The sequence below is a fragment of the Halichoerus grypus genome, chromosome 1, assembly GCF_964656455.1.
Source record: "Halichoerus grypus chromosome 1, mHalGry1.hap1.1, whole genome shotgun sequence".
Classification (NCBI taxonomy): domain Eukaryota; kingdom Metazoa; phylum Chordata; class Mammalia; order Carnivora; family Phocidae; genus Halichoerus; species Halichoerus grypus.
The window spans coordinates 197,784,517-197,807,284 of record NC_135712.1 but is presented as its reverse complement, the minus strand read 5'-3'; the positions used below and the strand labels follow the sequence as shown (position 1 = coordinate 197,807,284).

At 57.9% G+C, this 22,768-nt stretch overlaps 1 protein-coding gene across 7 annotated transcripts in view; it reads right to left on the bottom strand.

The window, feature by feature from the left end:
* The window catches only part of CACNA2D2 (calcium voltage-gated channel auxiliary subunit alpha2delta 2), a 141,532-nt gene that overhangs the window by 32,361 nt on the left and 86,403 nt on the right, over positions 1–22,768 (bottom strand). The gene's annotated exons all lie outside the window — the stretch shown is intronic.

The window sequence follows — 22,768 nt, the reverse complement described above, 5'->3', positions numbered from 1 at the left end:
AGGCGTGCCTTGCTGATGCGTCTTTGCCACCAGCTGCTCAGGGCTTGGCAGGAGGTGCCCTCAGCACATCTCACACACCCAGGCCCACGACCACTGTCCCTGTCCCAGCTTCCTGAGCCCCTTCCCAGCGTGGCTCTCCAAGCCTCTGTCCACACAAGCCTGGCCATCCCTTGGGGCTGGTTCCTGCACTCTCCTCCATCACGGCCCCTCTGCGTGTGAGCAGTCCCTCTATCCCACGCCCTGTTACCGCCATGCCTGGCACCAGACCGTGCTGATGTGCGGAGATGTGGCGGGCCAGCCCTGCCCTCTCACAGTCTAGAGGAGGAAACAGACACAAAACTGGGTAGAACCACCAGAGCAGGAGGAGCTGAAGTGCTTCGAGGAAGCTTAGTGCTATGGGAACTTGGGGCATCGGGGAGAGCTTCCTGGAGGAGGTGTTGGTACTCTGCCACCCTCAGGGCCTGAACCCCGGCTGCCCAGAGATTCTTATTTTGCGCCTCTGTGGATCCTGTCCCTCCAGGAACTCTCGGGACTCCTAAAGATGGCCCTCTGGGGCCTCCCGCAGAGCTGAGTGTAGTGAAGTCCTGTTAATCATATTGACAACTGTCACCACGAACTGGTCACTTGCTGCATGCCGAGCCTGCCACCAGGCCAGTGACACATCATGTGTAGCTGTCTCCATTCATGCCTGACAGGTCTTCCTCAGATGAGGAGACCCAGGCATGGAGGCAGTAAGCAGCCTTCCCAAGGTCACAGCGTGGGTCAGGCTGGGGCCCTGAGTCTGGCCCAGCCCATGACCAAGGTCTGAAGCCACCTTCCATGGGCCCACCATGCCTGGTGAGGGACAGGGCAACTCTTGCAGGGGAGGGGCTCTGGTCTTCCACCCCTGCCCCACTCCATCCCATGGGTGGAGCAGTGGGTCCTGCCTTCTGGCCTCCAGCCCTCACTCAGAAGGCCCTGGCCTCTTGGTATTTAGGACACACACTCCCATCCATCAGTCCAGGCCTGGGGTGGCATGTGGGCCCCAGAGGGGAGGTTCTAACAGAGCCTGGCAGCTGCCCATCAGGGGGAAATGGGGGTCGGGATTTGGGAGACTGGTTTTCTTCCCTCCCAGCATGGAACAGGGTGGTATGGCCTATGTTCTCTGGGGTATGGCCTATGTTCTCTGGGGCGGGATGTCACCTCAGGCAGTTAGAGGGGCTGACCAGAACCATCCTCACTCCCATTGGGCCTAGCTCCCCCTCTTCCTCAGGCCAAGAACAATGAATGCTGGGAAGACTGTAAGGCTGGGGGTCTTGGGGACAGGGTAGGAAAGTCTCTCTTGTCCAATCCCCTCACTTCACAATGTTGGGCCCCTCCTGGCCTCCAATTCCCTCTCCTGTTACCCCACCTGATCTTTGTAGGTTCTATTCTCTGCCCACCTGTTATGCAGTGCCTGCTTGGGGCGGCCCACCCCACTCCCCCGACCCAGCTTCGGGGACCACAGGCCTCTATACTCCCAGACACCTCCCATACCTTGCCTCCAACCCCGGCCCCTCCTGGGGTCCTGGACACCTTCCTGGGGTGACCCTCAGGCCCACTGGAGCGCATCCTGTCCCCTCTTGGAATGAACCCATCCATGCTAGACCCCTGCCACCTACATCTTACCCGTGCTATCACTCAGATCACCTACTGTCCTTCCTCAGGCTCCTGTGTCCTCTCTCGCCCTTTGTCATCTATTCTCCAAATGTGGATCCAATCTGGTGGCCACCCCTTGCCCCTAAGCCCTTCAGCAGCTTTCTTGAGGTCCTGAGGGGTCCACCTGCACTTCCCCCTGGGGCCTCTTCTCAGCCTAAACTACAAACACCCCTCCCCTGACCCCGACCCCCAGGATGGGTGCGGCCCCTGCTTCGCAAGGCTGCAGCGTTCTTTTGCAGAGGACATAGCTATGTGATATGCGCACACAACACTTGTTATTGCAGTTAACTGAGCACTCCTGTGCTAGCTGAGCACCTGGGCTGGATGAGAGTGCGAGAAGCCTAGGGGCAGCCCGTGGGGCCGCACCTTGAGGGGTGAGCCTTGGGCAATCTCTTCATGCCCCTTTTCCTTCCCCAGTGGCCTGCTACCTTCCTGGGGACCCCAGGCCTTTCTCAGAGGGGGCCTGAAGCCCACGTGGGGCTCCACTGAGGCCGCTGCCCTTCATGGGGGATGAGGCGAGGACGGGGCGTGGGGATAACCAGATCAGGCCTCCTGCCTCAGGAAAGTCCCAGGGCTGATGGGGCTGCAAACACCAAACTGACACCAGCTGAAGTCTCCAGCTGGGCCGCAGCCTCGAGGAGCCAGCCTCTCCCGCACCCAGCTCCCCGCCGGCCACGGGCGCCGGCTGCTTCGGCCTCTCAGGGCTCAGCTCCATCTGCGGGATGCACGGGCCCAAGGACCAGGGCTCCCTAGCGGAGCGGCCACGGTGAGGGAGACCCAGGGAGGGGGGCCCTGGCCCCTAGCCTCCTCGAAGTCCCAGGGGCTCGAAGGCCCGGGTCAGCCCGCTGACTCATGAATAACGGAGCTGCAATAGCCACAGCAAAAGGATTATGTTTAATCCTCAGTAACGATCAAGCCATTATTATTTGTTCGGTGTTACAGATCAATCAGCCCATCCCCGGGCGCTGGACGTGTGGAAACTGCTAAACACACAGGCCCGGTGGTGCAGGAGGAAGGGTGGAGGCAGCAGAAGGGGGGTGGAGGGGGCAAGCTCTGGCTGCTGGAGGTCCCACCAGGTCTGAGGGGGTGAGGAGAGAGGCCCACTGGCATACCTGAGGGGCCCCGAGCAGCGATCCGAGCCTGGACTCCCGGAGCCTTGGAGCCCGGGCCTGGGTTCAAATCCTGGCTTTTTTGAATAAGTGGCTTCCCCTGCTGGCCCTCAATGTCTTGTCTGTAAATTGGGGATAGGAACTGTACCCACTCAGAGGGTGAGTAGGTTCTTGGCAGCCCCCTTGCTCTGACCCCCAGAAACTGCCCAGAGGGACCAGTCCCCTGGGGTGTCTCTTGCTGGCTCCAAGCACGAAAGGCTCTTGCCCACCTCTGGGTCTTCCTCTGTTATCCACCTTCTGCCTGGGACGTGCTCCCTATCACCTCAGTCAGCCCTATCAGACTGTCACCTCCCCTGGACACCTCCTTTTGCCCTTGCCCAGTCCCCGGCTCCCCTCCCCTGTCAGGCACTCAGAGCCTCGGGCTCCCGTCTCCACAGAGCCCACAGCCCTGCTCAAGGCTGTCTGGGAGATGTGCTCGCAGCCTCACCCTACCCTAAGTTTCATCCTCCTAGCGCATCCCCCCTACTTCTCCTGGCTCCTTATGATGGCCTCCGCGCAGGCAGGATGGGGAAGGAAACTGAGGCCCAGAGTTGAAGACAGAACCACCTGTGGGTGGGCCCGCGGCTTGGTCCCATGTCCAAGATACTGCCTGTCTGGGGGGAGATGTGCTCTATTCTCGCCCCTCAGCCACTGGCAGCCTCTGATTCTCCTGCTACCAGGCCCCTGCACATTCTGCTTTTGTGTCTCATCACTAGACTGCTCAGCGGGTTCGTTCCCTCACCCTTAAGGTGTTAGCCTAGGCCTTCTCCTCCTCCTAACCACTCCCTGACCCCTGCCAAGCCCCCATCTGTCCCCATCACATCTCCTTGCTTTCTTCCTTGGGCTCTGAGCTTGGTGAGGGCTGTCTCTGGCAGCTGTTAGCTTTACAATAACCTGGCCCCTTGCGTAGGTGCACAGTGAACATCCACGAACTTAAGGTCAGCGTATCTCTGAACCTGGGTGGAGCCCTAGGCAGGAGTCTGGCTCTGCCAGCCAGCTGTGTGACCCCGGGTGGGTGGCTTAACCTCTCTCAGCCGCTTTTCCTCGTCACATCGTGGAGGGTTAGGGTGGCCCATGAGGGTGACACTGACCCTGCGGCAGAGCTGCTGGTGTTGGCTGGCCTGGCCCGAGATGTCCCCATAGTGGCCAAGGCGTTGGAGGGAACCATGGTGGGACCGCTGAGCAGGGCTGCTCATGGCCAAGTCCATCACAGGAACAGCAGGCATTTCAGAGGCAATTATCAGAGAGTTTCACTTAACAATCAGTTTCCCTCAGCTCCGGCAACTGTTCTCACAGGAAAAGGCAGGAAAGGAGGACTGGTGGTGTGCTGGGCTGGGGACGAAGCTCCCCTGCAGAGTAGCCCCTCTGTAGACGCCTTCAAATTTCACTAAGTGAAAAGTCTTTCCCTTGCTGTGGAGCTGGTGCCCTCAGATGAGGGGCCTGGAGCCACGGTGGGTGCCCCTCAGAGGCCAACAGCTGGAGGGTCCAGCCCCTACCGCAGGCTGGGAGAGGCGGGGCTTGAGTGCGAGGGGGATGGAGCCCTCAGGCTTCTCCCTTCTCTTTGAGGGCCCACTCCTCCCCCAGGGCTGGGTGCCCCGCTTCTCCTGAGCCTCCTCCTCTCACCCCAGTGCTGGCCGAACCCGAACGGGTCTGGGGAGTGACTGCCTATCAAACAGGCTTTGTTTCGTGCTGCCCAGAGGGAAAGATTGTACGAGGTGTTTGGTCTTAATTAGTTATAGCTACTCCCTCTTCCAAGAGGATATGAGAGGCTTAGGATGAAAGGCCCTGAACCCATGGGGAGCAGGATATTGAGATCTGAGCCACTGAGGGCTGTGCCCGGCAGAAGCCGTGATGGGGGGGCCCTGAGGGGGAGGCTGGGGGCTGCAAAGTCCTAGCACCAAGCAGATGCCCTGAAAACACTGCCCGAGGGTTGCAAGGAAGGTAATGGTGACAGATGACACCAGACCCCACCCCTGGCACCTCCCCTGGGCCAGGGCTTCACTGACCGGTGCAGTTCATTCGACGACAGGCGGAAGACTGGGCCTCTTCTTCACCCTCCCCATTCCATCCCTAGCAAGCCACTGGAGAGGTGGAGTCTTCTGTTCCCCCCGCCTTTTAGAGGTGGGCAGACTGAGGCTCAGAGCATTAGTGCCACTACCCAGGCCCCTGGTGGGGAAGTGGTAGAGGGGGTATCGACCCAGGTCTATCAGGAGCGTTGGACAGTGAGCATCTCAGGGACAGACCAGGTCTGCCACATGGGTCTGCTGCTTGGGCTCAGATGCCCCCCACCTGCCCCCAAGAAGCGGTTCCTTTGTCCTTTCCTCAGGAGAGTGGATCAGTAACTGGCTTCCCAGATGCTGCTCTGAGCCCACCCCCCCCAACCCTGGAGTCACTGGGCCCAGCCCTTGGGAGGGGCTGAGGACCAGGGTGTCCAGCAGGCCCTGATCAACCCAGCCTTGCCACCACCGCCACCCTGCTTCCCTCCTTGCGTGCGGGCCCCGTATTAGCTCTGTACTGTGCACTGATAGATACTAAATACAGATTTCCAATTTCCAGAGCTGTTATGGTCTAATGAGTAAATAATATACATATTTAAAACTGTCTAAAAACATATCTGCATAATTAAAATATCTGCATAATAATGAAGCAAGATGCAGCTTAGCAAGGAGGCAGCTAGAGCTCCGGGGCTGACAATAGGGGTAGGTGCGCAGCTGGGGTTGGGGGTCATGGCCCTGTGGCTCTCTTCCTTCCTGCTACCTTGGCCCGAGTGGGCTTTTGTCTGTCTGTCCACCACCTGCTTCAAGCGGGTACACCCACAGTCGGGAACCAGGAGAGTCCCAACTTGGCCCCGTCCTTGCACAACCTGCGGCCTGGGGGAGGCGCACGTGTAGACGGACGGTACCCGCTGCCTGAGCGATGGCGGCCTCGAGGACTCTGACTGCCACCATCCGCGGCACCTGATGTGCTCAGGGCTTTATGGGCACAGCCCCGCTCACCATGACCTTCCAAGGGCAGGTCCTTTCCTGATCCCCCAGCTTTCTGGGTTCTGAGGGGTAGAGAGAAACACACCAGCATGGGCAGAGCGGGCTGCCTGGGACCCATGACTTACACACCGTAGTCGATGGAGATGCCTGTGGCTTTGCCTGTCAGATGCACCACGGACACAAGGGCCCCTGGGGCAGGACCGCACTTGGCCTTGCCCTCCCACCCTCTCTACCCTCCTGCATCCGTCTGCACCGGACACACCTGGCTCCCGTCCCATGACACTTCCGACTCACCCTTTCTGTATGAACCAGACTTCCAGCTGAAAGATACAACCACCACCGAAACAGTGACAAACAAACAAACACTCAAACCTCAGACCAAAACTCCAGCAACCAAAACTGCAGGGAAAATCACCAACACTCCTCGAAGCGAAGGGCGCCTCGGGGGAAAGCCATCACGTGCCGCTTTGTTGGCGGCAACGGGCTCCCTGACCTTTTCCCTCGCCAGCGGCCGCACATCCTCTACGAGTTGATTAAAAAAAAAAACAAAAAAACAGTAAAATGGATTTTTTTCTTAAAAAAAAAAAAGGTCAGAATACAAGTACCAGGAAAAAACTCATTCGAGTTGTGGTTTCCTTCTGGAGGGGCTCCCGCCTCTCCACCCCCAGGCCTGGGCTTGCTTGCTGTCTGTGGGCATCTCGGGCTCGGTCATCGACTCCTGTGCCTCCTCGGTCCCGCCTGCAAGGGCAGCCCGTGTGTTACTCTCCCAGGAAAGACAGGAAGACGTGAGCAGTGGCTTGGGCTAAAGATGGAGATGGGGCTGGGGATCCTGGTGTCCTAGAGGCTTGAATTTCAGACCACAGACGGGATTTCCCAGAACATCCCGGGCACCCAGGGAAGGTTGCTGTGTTGTATTTTGCCTGGGAGGACTTGTAAAAAAAACCCACGGGTCTCCTATTACTGATATGTTACCCTCAACTGGACAGTTTGACATCAGGAGGAGGAAGTCATGTAGGAATAGTAGGAAGGAAAGGAGGTGAAGTGGCACTCGGGGGATGATACCTATAATCCCACTGGCTTCACTGCTCTAGCTCTCAACAGGAACCTCAGTCAGCACAGAAAGAGCTGGGTGCAGTGTGTCATGGGACAGGGTCCACAGTGCCCACTGAAAAGGGCAAGGGGCAAGGAAAGGGGCCTCTGTGGGTGGGCAGAGCATTCGCCAGGGCCAGCCTGACTTTACAGAGCAGTTGTCAGGAACCATGGATGAAGCCCACCCTTGGGAAATTTCAGCTCTGGTGTTGGGCTGCTTCAGGAGGGAATGAGTGTGGACGGCCTTGTGCTGAGGGCAGTAGCATAGGCCCGGCTCTTGGGACCCTGCCCTGCTCAGTCACTGCTGCTGCTCCTCGGTCCCCTGCCAGGCACCTGCGAGAGTTTCCCTGATGAGAAATAAGCCAAAGAAGCCAACACACAGGTCAGAGTTTGGGCTGTAGCCCCAGAGCCCGGCCATATGCAAGCACCTTGCCTGCGAGGAGCGTGAGCTGAGGGCCGGGCCATGTGGATTCCAAGGCTGAAGGGGCTCCTTTCAAGGTGCGGCCCCGCTCAGCACAATCCCTCAGGGGGCTGGCAGGGGTGAGAACCCACCAACCTAGCTGAAACCTAGTCTCCAGCATGAAACCTGCGTATCTGTACAGGTGACTCAGTCCCTGGTGAGCCAGGTGGAATTTCTCATAAAATTTCCAGTTTTGTCAGGTTTCCTCCCTCTGAATGATGACCCAGTGTAATTCACTAATGTTTCTTTCATTCTTTTAAAAAACATGCAGATAGCATCAGGTGAGGGTGTCAGGCCCAGGGCTGTTGGCCACTCTCCAGTTAGAGAAGATGGGTGACACACCATTTATCAAAGTGTACCATGGAAATGTCACTGACTCCTTTCCCTCATCAGGCCATGTTCTGGAGACTAGCACGTGTGGGCGTGGGTGTGTGTGCGTGCCTGTGTATGACAATGGCCCTGTCACAGAGGCCGGGAGGCCTGAGCTCCTAAGGCCTGGTGGCTGGCCCAGTGCGTCATTTGGTAAGTGTTGCCTTCATCTCTCTGCACCTGTTTCTCACCTGTTTAATGAAGACCAGAACCCCACCTGGGCTCTCCTAGGGCCATGGGGCAGGAACTGAGGGCCCATTTGCATGTCCTACTCAACCACCTCTACCCCAAGGCCATCCCTTGGAAGCTGCTCCCCTCCAAAGCCCCCTACTCCTGTGACACCCCTCCCTTCTGACCAGACCTCTCCAGAACTACCCTCAACCCAACTTCAGACTCCCACCCAAGCTGCTAAGCATAAGCTCATCTCCCCAGGCCCCCACACTTTAGGCCTCCCACATAGGCCCATGTCCCCTCCCCCAGCCCCCACTTCCCTGTTGTCACCCTTTATGGGGACCTGTGTGACCTAGCCTTGCCAACCTTGTCACTCTCCCCCCATGATGACCCGGAGTTCTGCCTTCCCACCATGTTTAGGTTCCCTACCCTTGTTTGTGCTGCACCCTAAGCTTGGACTGCCCCCCACCCCCTTTACCTGCTCATCTGCCTCCTCCAGGAAGCCTGGCGCTCCTGCCAGCCTGGTTTCCAGAATTCCCTGTGGCACTTCCATCACTACTTTGTCTAACTCCCCCCATATGTGGTCTCTGGAAGGCAGGGACTTGATTCATGGATGTGTGTGGCCCTGGTGCTTGGGTGCAGGCTTCCATCTTGGTCAGTAGGGTGGGGGAGGGAGATTAGGAGGTGCCCTTAAACACCTGCAGGCTTGGAGGCCATGGGTTTCCCTGGGGGTGGAGATGGCAGAGACCAGGCCAGATGCAGCACTGATGACAGAACACAGGGATCCCAGAGGGTGCAGAGGTAAAGGCATGGGCAGAGTGAGGCTGAGTACAGGCCCCTCAGGGCACCCCATGTAGAGGGGGCAAGGGGTTGCCTCCGGGGTCTGAACTGAAGATGTCTGTTTTCTGGAACCCCAGCCTCACTCTGGAACTCAGGAAAATGTCCACCAGTCCCACGCAGCTGCTGCCAAGTCAATGATGAAATGGTTTGGAAGCAAAATTCACTGAGGCCTTACCAGAGTGAGAGGCTGGAGGGTGGTGGACACGGGTCCCTCATCTGGCCAGGTCAGGCAGGAATTGGGTCCTCCTGCTCTGGCCCCAGACCAGTGCATTCTCCGGACATGCTCCAACACACTCCTCCAAGAAGCCTTCTCAGGTGTCCTTATGCCCCACCACGGCTCAGGGACAGGACATGGGAGGGTGGTGGTTCCAGTGGGAAGAACCCTCTCTCTTTCCTGTCAAGAACTGTTTATTAAGCACCTACTGTGTGCCTGGCCTATGCCAGGCTAGGGCAGTTGTGGCCCTGCTCTCATGCAGTGTACCATCTGTAAGTTCTTCTCTATGTCCCACCCATCACACCACTACAATTCAGTCCTGCTGTCCCGAGCACAGAACTTGGTAGAGGCCTCTACAGTCACAGCTGCCTGGGGTAGCAGCTTCACTGGGAGAATTTGGGGGTGCTAGGAGGCCTCTCTGTTATGAAATGTATTTCCACGTAAAAGCTGAGCCTGAGGGCCCCCCACCAACTAGAACAGAGGAGCCTGAGCCCCTGCCTGTGAGGACAGCAGAGCCCAAGCCCCCACCCAGCCGCCATACTCCCTTCCCATGATGTTATTTTTATACTTTTTCCTAAAACACAGCCTGAGCGGGCCCTTCTCGACTCTATTAACATTAGGAATCTAATCAGTAATCAGGCAGCTCATAATTTTCTGATTAGCTCTGATTAGACCCAACCTCAGGGGGAGAGGGAGTGGGACAGTGAGAGGGGAGGTGGGGCCGGTGGGGCACCAGGATCTGCCTGAGGGGGCAGTGGCTGGGCTGGGGTGGAGGGCAGAGGGAAAGAGCCTCTTGCCCCACTGTCCTCTGTCCCGGCAGGGGGTATAGGGTGGAGTCTTGGGTTGCACTGGATCAGAAAGATTGCAGGGGTCAGAGAGCAGGGCAATAGGAAAGGGGCCCCTGGTCCTCTCACAGCAGGGACCCCAGGGCAAGTTGGGCCTGGGCTTTCAGAACCACGGACAGAGGCAGGCGTGATTGGCAGGGGGGCCCAAAGGGCTGGGTTTGGGCATCTATCTGGGTCCCACCCTGCTTAGGTCCCCTGGGTCACATTCCAGGAATGATCCCAGGAGTTGCCTTGAGTGATGGTGACAGTGACGGGATGGGCCTGCTCAGAGGGCTGCAATGTGTGACCTTCATATGGAGAGCTGGACCTGGCCTCTGTTGCTGAGCACACCATCGGCGGAGCTTGATGATCATCATCTTCATTGTAAAGACAATGAGGCCAAGGGCTTCTCTGCACAGTGGGAGAGCCAAGGCCTGGAGGGACCACCCAGGTGATGGTGCCAGTTAGGGGCAAGCCTGGACCTATACTGAGGCATCCCAGGCCAGCCAAACCTTTGTTCTGCCTGAGGCCTGTTTGTCACCTTTACACCACATGCAATGGATGGAACTATGGTGCCGGTCAAACCGCACCTCCTAGACCTGACACACATGGAACTGGACCTCTGGCCTGTCCCTAGTCCTGGCCGACCATGAAGCCTGACCTCCCCCCTGCCCCCCACCACTGCCGTCCAGTGGCCTTCCCCACAGGCCCAGACTCTTCTGAGTCACATCCTGGAGCCCCAGTCAAGTCAGGGTCAGAGTGGCCCTGCCCTTGCCCCTGGTCTGGATTACCCCTTGTTGGACGCAACCATCCAGGTGACCTCTGATGAAGCGCATGAGCCCCGTTGGAGGAGACATGCAAAGCTAATGCCATGCAAATTGGCACAGAGGCAATCAGCCTGACTCTACAAGCTGCCCCACCGGCCGCAGGCTGGCTCATTGTCTTTTCTGTCAATTTGCATTTCATTACCCAGAAGGCTGTGCTCGCTAGAGGTTAAAAGAAAAAGAGAATCAAGCCCCACTGCATCCTGCCTCCGGCTAGGGCACAACCCACATGCGGGACAGGGCTGCCTACCATGAGGTACACTCCACGGGGAGCTTGATCACCCCCATCGCCACCACCGTTACCCCTGCCACCACCAGTGTCACGCCCATCACCACCATCACTGCTACCTCCATCATCACTGGTCATCCCCACTTAACCACTGCCAGCCTTGCTCATCACGCCTACCACCATTACCCCACCACTGGTCCTCCCATCACCAAGCACCACCACCATCACCACCGTCATCTCCATCATCACAGGCACCAACACCATCACTGTCCCCTCCACCATCACCTCCAGCACCACCACTTCACCACAGTAACCATCACCCCACCGGGGCACCTCTGCTAGCACCTCACATTGCCTCATGGTCACCACCTGCTCCATCACCTCTGCATCCCTCAGGGAAGTCTGGGGAACGGGCAGAGACCACTGACCCTTTACTTTTCTCTGACCATCACCCTCCAGCATTACGGGAAGGTTAGAGAAGCTGTAAACAAACGATCCGGTGATCAGAGCCCTCATGAATCAACCACCTGGACGCTGGTGCTTGTAACTGGGTGTCTCAGGAAGGAAGCCCACGAGGCCGGGGTGAGGCGGGCGGGGTGAGGATGCTGCCGCTCTGACAGAGCCCCTGGGAGACTGGGGCTTCGTTTACTCCCCTGATCAGTGGCCACTGCATCCTGAGGGGCAGAACCAGGAGCTGCATGTGGGACATGGTGACTGCCACCTTGTCTGAACCTTGGTTGCCTCATCTCTAAAATGGGGCTTCTAATAGTCTCGACCTTATAAGGCTATGTGAGGATGAGGGTAGATAATCAGAGGAGAATATTGAATATCCAGGACCCACTGGATGGCCACATAAAACCTGTGGGCAAGGAGGGTGCTTAGATCAGGCTGGGAGGGCTTCTGGGAAGAGGGAATAGCAGACCAAACTTGAAACAAGACCAGATGGATGGGAGAAGGGAGGGGACTCCAAGGGGGAGCCTGAGCAGGGCCAAGCTGTGGAGGTGAGGATGAATGGCTTCTCTGTGGGGATAGGACAGTCAAGGCCAGGGCAGCTGATGCAGGCCTTTGCTCTTCCTGAGGCTCCCTCCATCCACGGGTGTTTGTGCTCACAGTGTGGCTGAGCCTTCTCCACAGGATGCCATGATTTGCATCTTGCTTCACACACACGTTCCCTCTAAGCCCCATGGAGCCCAATTCTTATTCCCATTCCACTGACAAGGGCGCCAAAGCAGAGAGATGAAAAATAGGGGCTTCCCAGAAGAGTGGGAACCGGAGCCAGATCTTTCCACTCGGGACCTCACTCTGCTGGGCATGGATGCCTGAGACCCAACCTCATCACTGCCCACCAGCTTTGGTGGCGGCAGCCCGAGCATGACCCAGGATACAAAGCTGGGCACCGGCCAGCCCGGAGGCCATGCTGGGGAGCCTGGGAAGAGCCGACAGGCAGACAAAGGCCTGGAGGTGGAGGGTGGGGTGGGCACGGCCCGGTTGCCAGGTGGAAACGCCCAGGGTAAGAGCTGCTCTGAATACCGGCTGCATCCCGCTGCTGCAATCAGCTTCGACACTTGGTTATTACGAGGAGTAAAGGCGGCCGGCGGGACAGCTGGAGCCTTGGCGACAACATTTAAGGCGTTTGTCAGAGCCATGGGACACGGGCTGCCAGGCGCTAATGGCTCCTGCCAAGTGAGAGGGGGACGGGCAGGCGGAGGCGGCCTTGCTCCTGCCCGGGCCCCATGCCCATCTCACGCTACGCGGCTGTTCCACGACAGGTAGGGCCCACCTGGGTCTTACAGAGCCGCGGCACCAGCTGGGGAGGCCGGGGCAGGCAGCCGGGCAGCACGTGCCTGCCTACCTGGGACCTTATCTTGCCCACCTCTACTCAGGCTGCCGCACGGCTCTGCTGCAGTGAGGGTCTGGGAGTCTGTTCTCTACCGTGCCATCTCCCAGGAAAGGGACTCTCAATCCCGGCTGGCGAAGGCCACTCAGCCCCCGATCTCCTCCACCCTCAGGGCTGGACTTTGTGTGGGAGGGAGCCCTGTACTGACGGACCCACGGTGGACTCAGATCTATCCTGACAGGGTGATTTCAGCTCTCCTGGCCCCAGTTTTCCTCCTCGTGAAATGGGAAAATGGCACCATCCACCCAGGGAGCCTGACTCGGTGAGAAAACAGGGGAATGCTTAAGTGCTGGTTACGTGGAACCCAATGGCACTTGGGCTTCTTAGGAAGGGCTAATCTCCCAGTCCCATGTCCCCTGGGAGTGGGGGAGTGTGGCCCCCGGGACTGCCTGAAGAAGAGGACAGCCCCTGAAGGCAGGGCCAGAGCAAACTGCAGGGGGTTTTCCAGGGAGGAGAAACCCATGGCCAGGTGATCAGGTGGGACCCTGAGTAAAAAATGTTCCTGAAATATACATGGCCAGCAAGGACTTTCTGTGTCTGGAAGTGAACTTGTAGGACTCATGCTTCCCACAGACTGAGCACTCCTTGTGCTCCAACACCATCCATTAATCCCCAGAGTAGACCCTACAAAGCAGGCCCCATTCCTACCCCATTCTGCAGATCAGGAAACTGAGGCTCAGATGTGGTCACTCGGTTTGTCTGCAGTCATTGCTCTCTGAGAGCAGGGTGGGGGTTGCTCCCCTCCTCCACTCACTGATTCACCCGTGAGACACCCTGCGCCTCCTCTGAGATGCTGAGCCCCAGCTGAGGAGGAAGTGGGTGGGTCTTTGGCTGGCTCTGGATCGGAGAGCATGGGATGGAGGAACACCGTGGGGCAGGGAGAGGGATCCAGGGTGCAGAAGACCTGGATGGGCCTGAGCTCAGCCTCAGCTTTACTGGATGACCTTGCACTTGTCATCCTGGGTTCCTGCCCAGGTTCCTGCCATCAGAGTTCCTGACCACCCCTCCCACCCTGGCTGAGGCCAGAGGAGGCAAGAGGGGGTCCCTTAAGAAGGTGGGGAGTTGTGTGCCCTTCCCAAGGTCACCCAGTGAGCTCTGGCCCCTGGGAGCCCTCTGCCACCTGTGGTCAGCCTCCAGCACGGCTGATGCGCTCAGCCTGGGACCTTCACAGCATCAGGTCTGCTGCTGTGGGTTTGTGTTCATCAGCATTGAGCCTAGAGACCCTCTGTGCTTGGCTGTGCTTGGCTCTGCTTAGATCGGAGCCTACTGCCTGAGATAAGGGGCACAAGGTCAGGGCCAGGCCCATCCCCTAGAGGACCAGACCTCAAGTCCTAGGCTGGCTGGCTAGGCCCCATGGTCATTCTTCCACACTCATCAAGGCAGAACCTCCATGAGCTATCCTCACCCCCTTTTATAGGTGGAAAAACCAAAGCTCAGCAAGAGGTGGGTCTCCCTGGGTGGGGGCCAGTGAGCAGTGAGGATAAGTATAGGATTTGCTCACTGCCTTTGGATCTGCCCCCCTTCCCTGAACCCACAGAGGTGGGTGCTCTTTAGGGCGGGGGGGGGCAGGGGAGTCTTCATGCCCTAGAGCCAGTCTAGCTTCAGCCCACCAAGGTATTCAAGGCCTCTGTCTGCCTGATTCCCAGCTCAACCAAAGGGTTGGGCCCTGGCCATGGAGGCTCTCCCTCCCTAGCACTTGCTCCTCGCCTCCAGAGCCCCCCCTCTACCTAGACACTCCCCCACAGGAAAGGGAGGTAAGAGGGGCTCCTGTGACGGGGGCTTCGTGAGCCTTCACTGAAGGAAGTCTGCCAAGGAGGAGCATGGTAGGGAGTCTCTGTCTTCAGTAGGGGGTGAGTAATGAGGCCTCTTCCAGCTGATTTTGTGGTCGACAGCTTTGCAACTGGGGCTGGAAGGTCTGGAGTTGGAGAAGGAGGATGTGTGTGCATGCGCATTCAAATGTATACACACGTGTACACGCATGTGAGCATGGGAACACAAGCACAGACATGAGAAATCATATGTGACCACAGATGCATGTGGGCGCATGGGAACAGGTGCATGCAGGCCAACATGTGCTCAGGCACAGTCACACGAGGGAGGTGAGTCCACACCTTCATGTCCTGGACTCCCTTCCCAAGGCACAGGCGGGGCAGGGCTGCTTCCTGGGGTGGCTGGGTGTGGGGTGGCTCACTGGGCTTCTGCCCACTCATGCCTAGCCAAACAGACCCTTCTGGCTACCCCTGCCTTGTTCCTGCCGAGTGGTCTCTCCTCAAGCGTACCCTCAGTTTATTCACTGGTCTACCTTCCTCCCTGCCCTCACTCCAGCCTATGGTCACTTTACTTTGTGTTATCCCAATGAACACCATAGTATGGAATAAATGAAAAGGTGACCCCCAGGACCCCTCTTCTTTCAACAAGAATGTTTGTGGCTTGTGCCGGGTGCTGGAGACACAGGAGGAATCAGACCCGGCCCCACCCTCCCAGACTGCTCAGTGGAGGGAGGAGGCTCCCACGTCTCCATGCTCACCCCCCAGCCCCGCAATCACAGTATGGCCAATACCAGGCTAGACGCACATGCAGACCAAGGAAACCTTGGGCACAGTCTCACGCCAACTGCCCGCCAGGTGCCTTTGTGACTACAGTTATCACTCATGGGGGCCCACAGTCATCGTGAGACCAACATGAACATGGGGGGCAAGGCTGGTGCTACTCGTCCATTTTTCAGAAGAAAAGCAGGCAGGAGGAGGATCCGGGACCCAAACTGAAGTCTGTTTAGCTGCTGGGCCCAGGCCTGCAGTGCTGGAGGCTGCAGTGGCCACACCTGTGTGAGCAGCAAGCCCAGCACTGCCCGCAGCCCCTGCCTATAGCCTCCGGCAAGGCTCCGAGGCCGGGGAGGCAGGACATCCCCAGGGTCACACTACAGCCCAGGCGCCAGGTCCCAAACTCTGATTCTAGTAAAGGCAGGAGGGGCTGAGGGTCACCATCGTGAAAGTCCCCCCAGACACCATTCCATGGGAAGTGGGACTTGGCCTCTGTGGGGATTTGACCTAAATGTCTCATCTTCTATAGTCAGGACAAAAAGCGGCGGGTCTCCCTTTTTGCTTTGGCTACCAAGAGGCTCAGAGTCGACTCAGAGACTCAACTAGATCAAATGCCTGGTCTACCAGGGGCTGCTTACCATGGCTCTTTTGTCTCATCCTTATTATTCGTATTCTATGTTTTACTACGTATGCTTTTGTGAAGAGATGCTCAATACTTTGCTGAATGAATTAGTGAATCGACCAAATTAAACTGTGCTCCCCAACCTGCCCACGCTCTCTTTTTCTTTTCTTTTCTTTTTTTTAAGATTTTATTTATTTATTTGAGAGAGAGAGAGAGACAGCACTAGCGGGAGGGATAGAGAGAGAGCGGTAGAGAATCTCAAGCAGACTCCACGCTGAGCGCGGAGCCGGACATGGGGCTCGATCCCAGGACCCTGAAATCATGACCTGAGCTGAGGACGCCGAGAGTTGGATGCCTAACTGACTGCGCCCCCCATGCTCTCCTTTTCTAAGAGGCAGCTAGACCCACGGGAAGGAACTGGACAGGAGTCGGGGCCCCAGGGCTCTGGGGAGTGTCGGCCAGTTGCTGTCCCCAGGTTTAGTTTCCCGCTTCCTGTACCCGTCTCCCCATCCCCCCACCCCCAGTCTGGCAGGGCGGGTGGCTCTGTGAGGCGAGACTGACCGGGGGTGGGCAGTGGGGCCCTGCCCGGAGCCACCGCCCCACCCCCGTGGCAGGCCGGCATCTGGCAGGCACAGCCATCTCCTTGGAAAACGAGACGCTTCTTATTGAGATAACGAATCGCTCCATTTAGATCCAAATTAACCTCCCCCAATTACCCCATTTTCTACCACATTTCACCAGATCGAAATCCCCTTCTGCCCGCAAAGTCATGTGCCTTGCCCCTCCTCATTCCCAAAGCTACGTTCAATGGCCCTAGGGGGGCCAGCGGCAGCACCTCCCCCTCACCGTGACCATGATTTTCCTTTCTTTCTTCCCAGGGGGCGGGGGTGGGGGCAGGGGGATTGGGAAGCTTGATGCAGCCGTCGCTCTGAGGAGTCAGAATTTTTATTTTATTTTTTTAGCTCATTCTGTGAAATAAGGATGCAATATGGGATCAATTTTTGATGACAGTGAAGTAAAAGGGGAAAATAGTAGCAATTTTCTCTTCTGAACATGCCCTATTTAATGGAAGGATGTCACGGTGGTTTTATCCAGAGGAGAGAGAGGGCCTGGTTCCTAGGGACACATGGTCAAAGATGTCTGGCAGGATCTCAGCCTGGGGATGGCTGGACACCCCCTCCCCAGCTTCCCAGGGCCCCCCGTGAGGATGTTGCCAGGGCCCAGGACTTGGGGAGAGGAGAGACTGAGGCCGCAGGGCACTATGTCACCTTCCGGGGCCTAGCTACTGTGGACTGAGATTCCATCTCCCCGCCCAGCCCCAAGGTGGACCCTCCCCGCCTTGTGCTCTGCTGGTCTCCGCCCGCACCAGGATTCTAGAGCTGGAACCCCAGGGAATCCAGTGTTAATTAGGGTTATAAAATCCTGCCCAGCTGCTGCTGCCGCCTTTGTGTTAAACCTAGGGAGCTGAGCTCCGGTTGGCCTGGAGCTGGTGAGGGTGAAGAACAGTGGTGGAGGCTGAGGGGGGCGGGGGGCCGGTGGGGATACACCAGGATGAGAGAGTGAAGTGCTGAGTCCTGAGCTGGCCAGGACTGGGGATCAGGCATCCAGCTCCTTGTCTCAGGGCTCAGGAAGGAGAGATGGGGTGATAAAGGGGGCAGTGGTGGGGGAGTTTCTCAGTGGGGGTGGTTCTCAGGGACACTGCAGGAGGACTTTTATGTGTCCCCAACCTCAGTCCCCGTGTTAGAGATGAACCAGAGTCAGACCTGGGCTGAGGGAGTCTGGAGGCCTTCAGACCAGGTCCTGCAGGAATCTTGGGAGCCCTGCCGGGTACCAGGAGGACTGGCCCTGCCCTGCTGCTCTAAGTTGCCTCGGGGGAGGTTAAGACCCTTGGGCTGGATGGCCTGGGAGGCTGCCAGGGCCACATCTCCACCAGGAAACCCAGCCATTCACCATGTAGCCCCTTGAAGCCTGAGGCACCCCCAGAGCGGCTGAGTGACACCCTGGCCAGCCTTGGCCCACCCTTCCTGAGGTCTAGTCCCCTCTGGCCATCTGTCCTCCAAGGCCTCCTTCACCTTGCAGTGCAGGGACTGGGGACAGACATGAATTAGAGCCATACCGTGAAGGACTGAGCTGCTCCACTGCGGGCATCTCATTCACAGACACGTGCAGTCACCCCAGGCGGCTTGTGACCCGCAAACACCTCACGCGGTCACACCAAATCCCCACATGTTCCCACGCGCCTGCACTGAGCCCCCGGTTATGAAGACACCCAGCCACACGCCCTCGCAAGCATGGCCCCTGCCTAGGTAGGGTTGTTCTGATTGATGACTCGGGCTTCACACAGTGAGAAAAATACTGGCCTCTTTGGAGCGTTTTCCCAACCACCACCCATGGGCCTACCATACTAGTAACCCCAGACCCCCAAAGTGACCTTCCAGAACCCTCACAAGGAGGCCAAGACAGCACTTGACAAGAACAGGCCCTGCTGCCTCCTCCAGGGCACCCCTTGCCCCCAAATATCTGCAGATCCTAGGCGACGAGGAGAGAGGTGGCGGGCCAGGCTCAGCATCGACAGATGCCGCCCCAAACCGCGCCTGCCACCTCCCTCCTCTCCTCGGCTGTGGCCGGGCCTCTGAAATAATTAGCAATTCTGCTCGACGAAACGCTGGCCCGATGGGATAATAAACTCCAACATCTGTCAGAAGAGCGAGCTCCTATGGAATTGCCAAGAGAAACATTTTTCTCCTCATTCAGTTCACATTTAAATCGAAAACAACCCCTCCAAGTCTGCGCCAGGCCGGCGGCACGGGGCTCCGGGAGCCCACAAGCTGTTCCTGGGCCTGCAAAGAGGCTCGGACGAGTGGTGATCACTCACTCAAATTAACAAATCATTTTATTTAGAAATGAAGAGAATTTGTAAGTGACGGATGGCTTGAGAGCCACTGAGGAGGAGAGGACGTCAGCCATTGGCCCTGCTGCTGCACTGGTGGACGGCCCTATGTACCCCCCAGCCCCTCCGGCCCCCCCGCGGAAAGGCCTCCCTGGGAGCTCCAGTCATGGGAGCCAGCACTCCCTATCTTCACAACTGCCCAGTGTGGTAGTAGGCCAGGAATCATGTTGCTGGTTTGTAGCGGGAAACTGAGGCTCAGTGAAATGCCTAAGACCCCAGTTGTTCCTGCTGGCCTGAGAAGGACACAGGCCCCCGTCTGAGGGAGCTCAGGCAGCCCCCTCTCAAACAGCCTCCTGGGCCTGCAATTCCCCGTCTGGGCTGCTGGAGGTGCTGTGCAGAGAGGACTGGGTCCTGTGTGAGTCCAGGTTTCGGTCTGGCTACGTGCAATCCTTGCTTTATCCAATACAACTACACTCTTTGTCTTTTCTTTTCTTTTTTTTCCACAACTACATTCTTGAAACAGGAGCCCTAGAGACTTGAGTTTTGGGCCTAGGGCCCAGATTTACTGTCTGTACAATGAAAGATGTAGATCTGGATTGCCAAGGGCCTTCCCAGCTATGAGGGCCTCTGAAGACTGGGTATCAAATTCTGATAAATAAAAAAAAAATACTGATGACTGAGCCCCAGTCCTGGCCAGGCCCCTCCTTGGGGTTCTAACAGTGGCCTGTGTGCCTCCATAAGGTGTCCTCTTTAGGGTTTTCCAAATGCCCATATGTCTTCCATCATACCCCTCCTCAGGGTTCTCCCAGGACCTATGTGCCCTCATCAAAGACTTCACTGTTCTGTCACATGATTTCCCAGCAGACTGTGCACTTTCTGAGGCAGGCACAATGCTGTTTTTTTCCATCCCAGTGGCCCTAGTGCCCAGCTCTTGGTAACTATTTGCTGAATAAACAAATGAATGAATGAATGTCTGGTTGCACAGACGCTCAAATGCATGAGACAGGGGCTCGATTAAATGTCTGACTATCAGGCCACAATCTCATACCTCCGTGCGTTTGCACAGAACATTCCCTCTGCTTGGAATGCCATTCTCCCTGCTCTGCCTGCACAATTGTTTCCTGCTTCTTAATGTCCAGCTCAGTTGTACTCTGTGCTGAGCTTCTTCCTGTTTGGCCTCGAACAGCTGTGGTTACCATGAAGGCACCAGGTTGGTTGACAAGGCTAGCCACCCCGGACCAGGTTCTCTTGAGGTCACAGCAGGGCCTGATTCCTCTTGTCTCCACTCTTGGGCTAGACCTGGGTCTGCAGTGGGGGCTGAGAGCATGGCCTACCTCTGAGAGCTTTCCAGTTGGGAATGTCAGGAGCTCTTGAGATAAACTGAGGAACAGCCTTGGAGAGAAGAGGGTTGTGGAGGGGCAAGAAGACAGGAGACAGGGCCAGAGGGATGGGGAGCGGAGGACAGATTCCCAGGAAAACAGATTTCCAGAGCTGGGAGCGCTTGGGTGCTGGTAGAGGCCTGGTGGAGGCCTTTATTGCTTCTGCAGGCCACTTTCCTGCACGGGGCTCAGGGCAATGCTTCTTCTCAAACTATGACTGTGAGCTCAGATGCTCCGCTGGGGGCTTCAGGGCGCCCCTGCCAAGGAGACAGCAGACAGGAGGAGGGTGCTCTGAAAACACCATGCCTCCATCCTGGACCCTACAGACTCTGCAGGGGGGCACTGGGGAGATCATGACACCAGCTCTGGGGCTGCGTCAAACTTAGATCGGGTCCCGGGAGGCTTGGGCCCCCGCTGGAGCCATCCAGCGGTCTTGGCCCTTTTCCTTTCTGCACCTCAACCTGCCGGTCTGTAAAACAGAGATATCCTCCTCTAGGTGCAGTGGGGCAGTGAATGGACAGAGGGATGAAGACAGCTGTGACAAGGGGTTTCCAGGCAGGGGTGTCTACCTGGGACACACAGGTGCACTCATCTGCGCGTGCACGGGCCGGGCTGCACACACGCCCGGGAATTACCTGCAGGTACGTGTGCATGTCTATCTGTAGCCATTCGTGTGGGGGCGTGGGCGTGGGCGTGCTGCTGTGGCTGCAGAGTGGGGGATGGGCTGGGAGCACACGGCCTTTGCACATATGCATGTCTGTGGCTGCCTGAAGCCCACATGAGGGCCTGTGAGTGAGATGGGCCATGCTGGGCAGCAGGGACCCTGAGGTGGTAGAGCTCTCCCCGCCTTCCCACCCCAGCTCTTCAGACTCTTCCAGCACACACCCCACGTGTCTCCCACATACACCCATGCACGCAGGCCGCATCACGGAGAGCCCTGGCCTGCCCCTCAGCCATACACACAGGCATGCATATCCATCCAGCACCATCCCAGCCATGCATACCGGGCGCATCCCAGCCATACTGACAACCTCCCACGAACAGATACATACTCCACTTGTGTTTTGGTCTCAGGTGGGCCCCATCACCATTCCTGGGAATTCTAAAGGGCTGTTGGGGTTCTCCTCTGCTGACACCAGCAGCTGCTCAGGGTGGCCTGGTGCTGGGCAACCCAGGAAGATGCCAGCTGGGCCGACCGTGCATCTCTCACCACCTGCCTGGAGGCAGCGTTTGGGGCACAGGCAGGTGTCTGCTGTCTAGGGGAGGCTCCTGTTTCCTCAGCTTCCTGGCAGGAACCAGGGGGCTGGGCTGTGGGAAGGAGACCCCACAGATGCTCAGGAAGCTGTGTCCCAGGTCGGGGGATGGGGCTTGACCTTGAGCCGACCGACACCTTCTCACTGCCTTCAGCCCTGCTCAGGCTCTGAGTTTGCACTTGGGAATATGTGTGTGTGGGTGCCGACTCACGCTCCTTGCCTCCCTGGTGGGACTGTCTTCTGACACCCCTCTGACACCCCATTACACATGCTCACATTACCTGTCTACCCTCTGCCTCCCATCTGGATCACAAGGTCCCAGAAGGCAGGACCACGTCTGCTTCTGTCACTGGAGTCCTCAGCAAGCAGCCTGACATTCGGTGTGTACTTGGGAAATGAAGGGATTGGTGGAGGCTGAGAGGATGGGGTTCGGGGAGCACCGAGATGTGCTGCAGTGGGAGGAAGAGTCCCCCACCCCTGCCTATATCAGCTTTGGAAACCAATGGGCCCCGTGGCAGAACGAAGAGCGAGCCCAGAGGCGAGGGCAGCGCCGTGAGAGGCGGGCCCATACTTCTGCTCCTATCGGAAGAGGCTGCACCCTCGGCCTGTGGGGAAGGCCCAGGCTCCTCCCCTACGGTCACCGCCACTCTGACACGCCCAGAGCCATGGCACATCTGCAGTGGTAGTGGGCACCGCCTGGCGGGGGGGCCAGGCCACCACACAGCACTGGCAAGCAGGTGCTCAGTGTATGTTGTAAAAGGACTATCCCTGCCTTACTCAAGAGGTGGCCGGGCTTCCAATGCCGGGGGCCTAAATCCCTGTGCTGGGTGCCCAAGGCCTCGCACTGCCATTCCCACCTTGGCCATGCCCTGCCTCTACCTCAAGCCAGCCCCTGCCCTTGGCCTCTTCATACCTTGGTTTGTGCTGTGGTCCTTTCTGGCCTGGCCTGCCCCTCCTCCTGGCCAATTCCTCAGCCAAATCGCGGCACAGCCCACCAGCCTCTGTGGGGATGTCTCCCTGAGTGCTCCCAGGGCCAAGCAGGGCGGCCTCCAGGCCTGCGGAGTGGGACACATGCAGTATGTCAGGAGGGGTGCTAAGGACAGCCCAGGAGGTGAGTGGTGGGGGAACCTCTGTTCTAGCCCCTCGGGGCTCATGGCCCCATTGCATCCCCTTCTCTGGGGCATCCTGATGCTCCCATGAGGGTCAGCCATGTCCCCTGTCCATGCTGCAGGCTGGGCAGGGAGAACAAGGCAAGGGGTAAGGGGCTGGGCCCCATGGAGACGCGGGCTTTGCTGGCGATGTCTCTGTTCTTCCCCTGGGCTCAGGCCTGACTGCAGTCTTGAGTGCTGAGCCTCTGG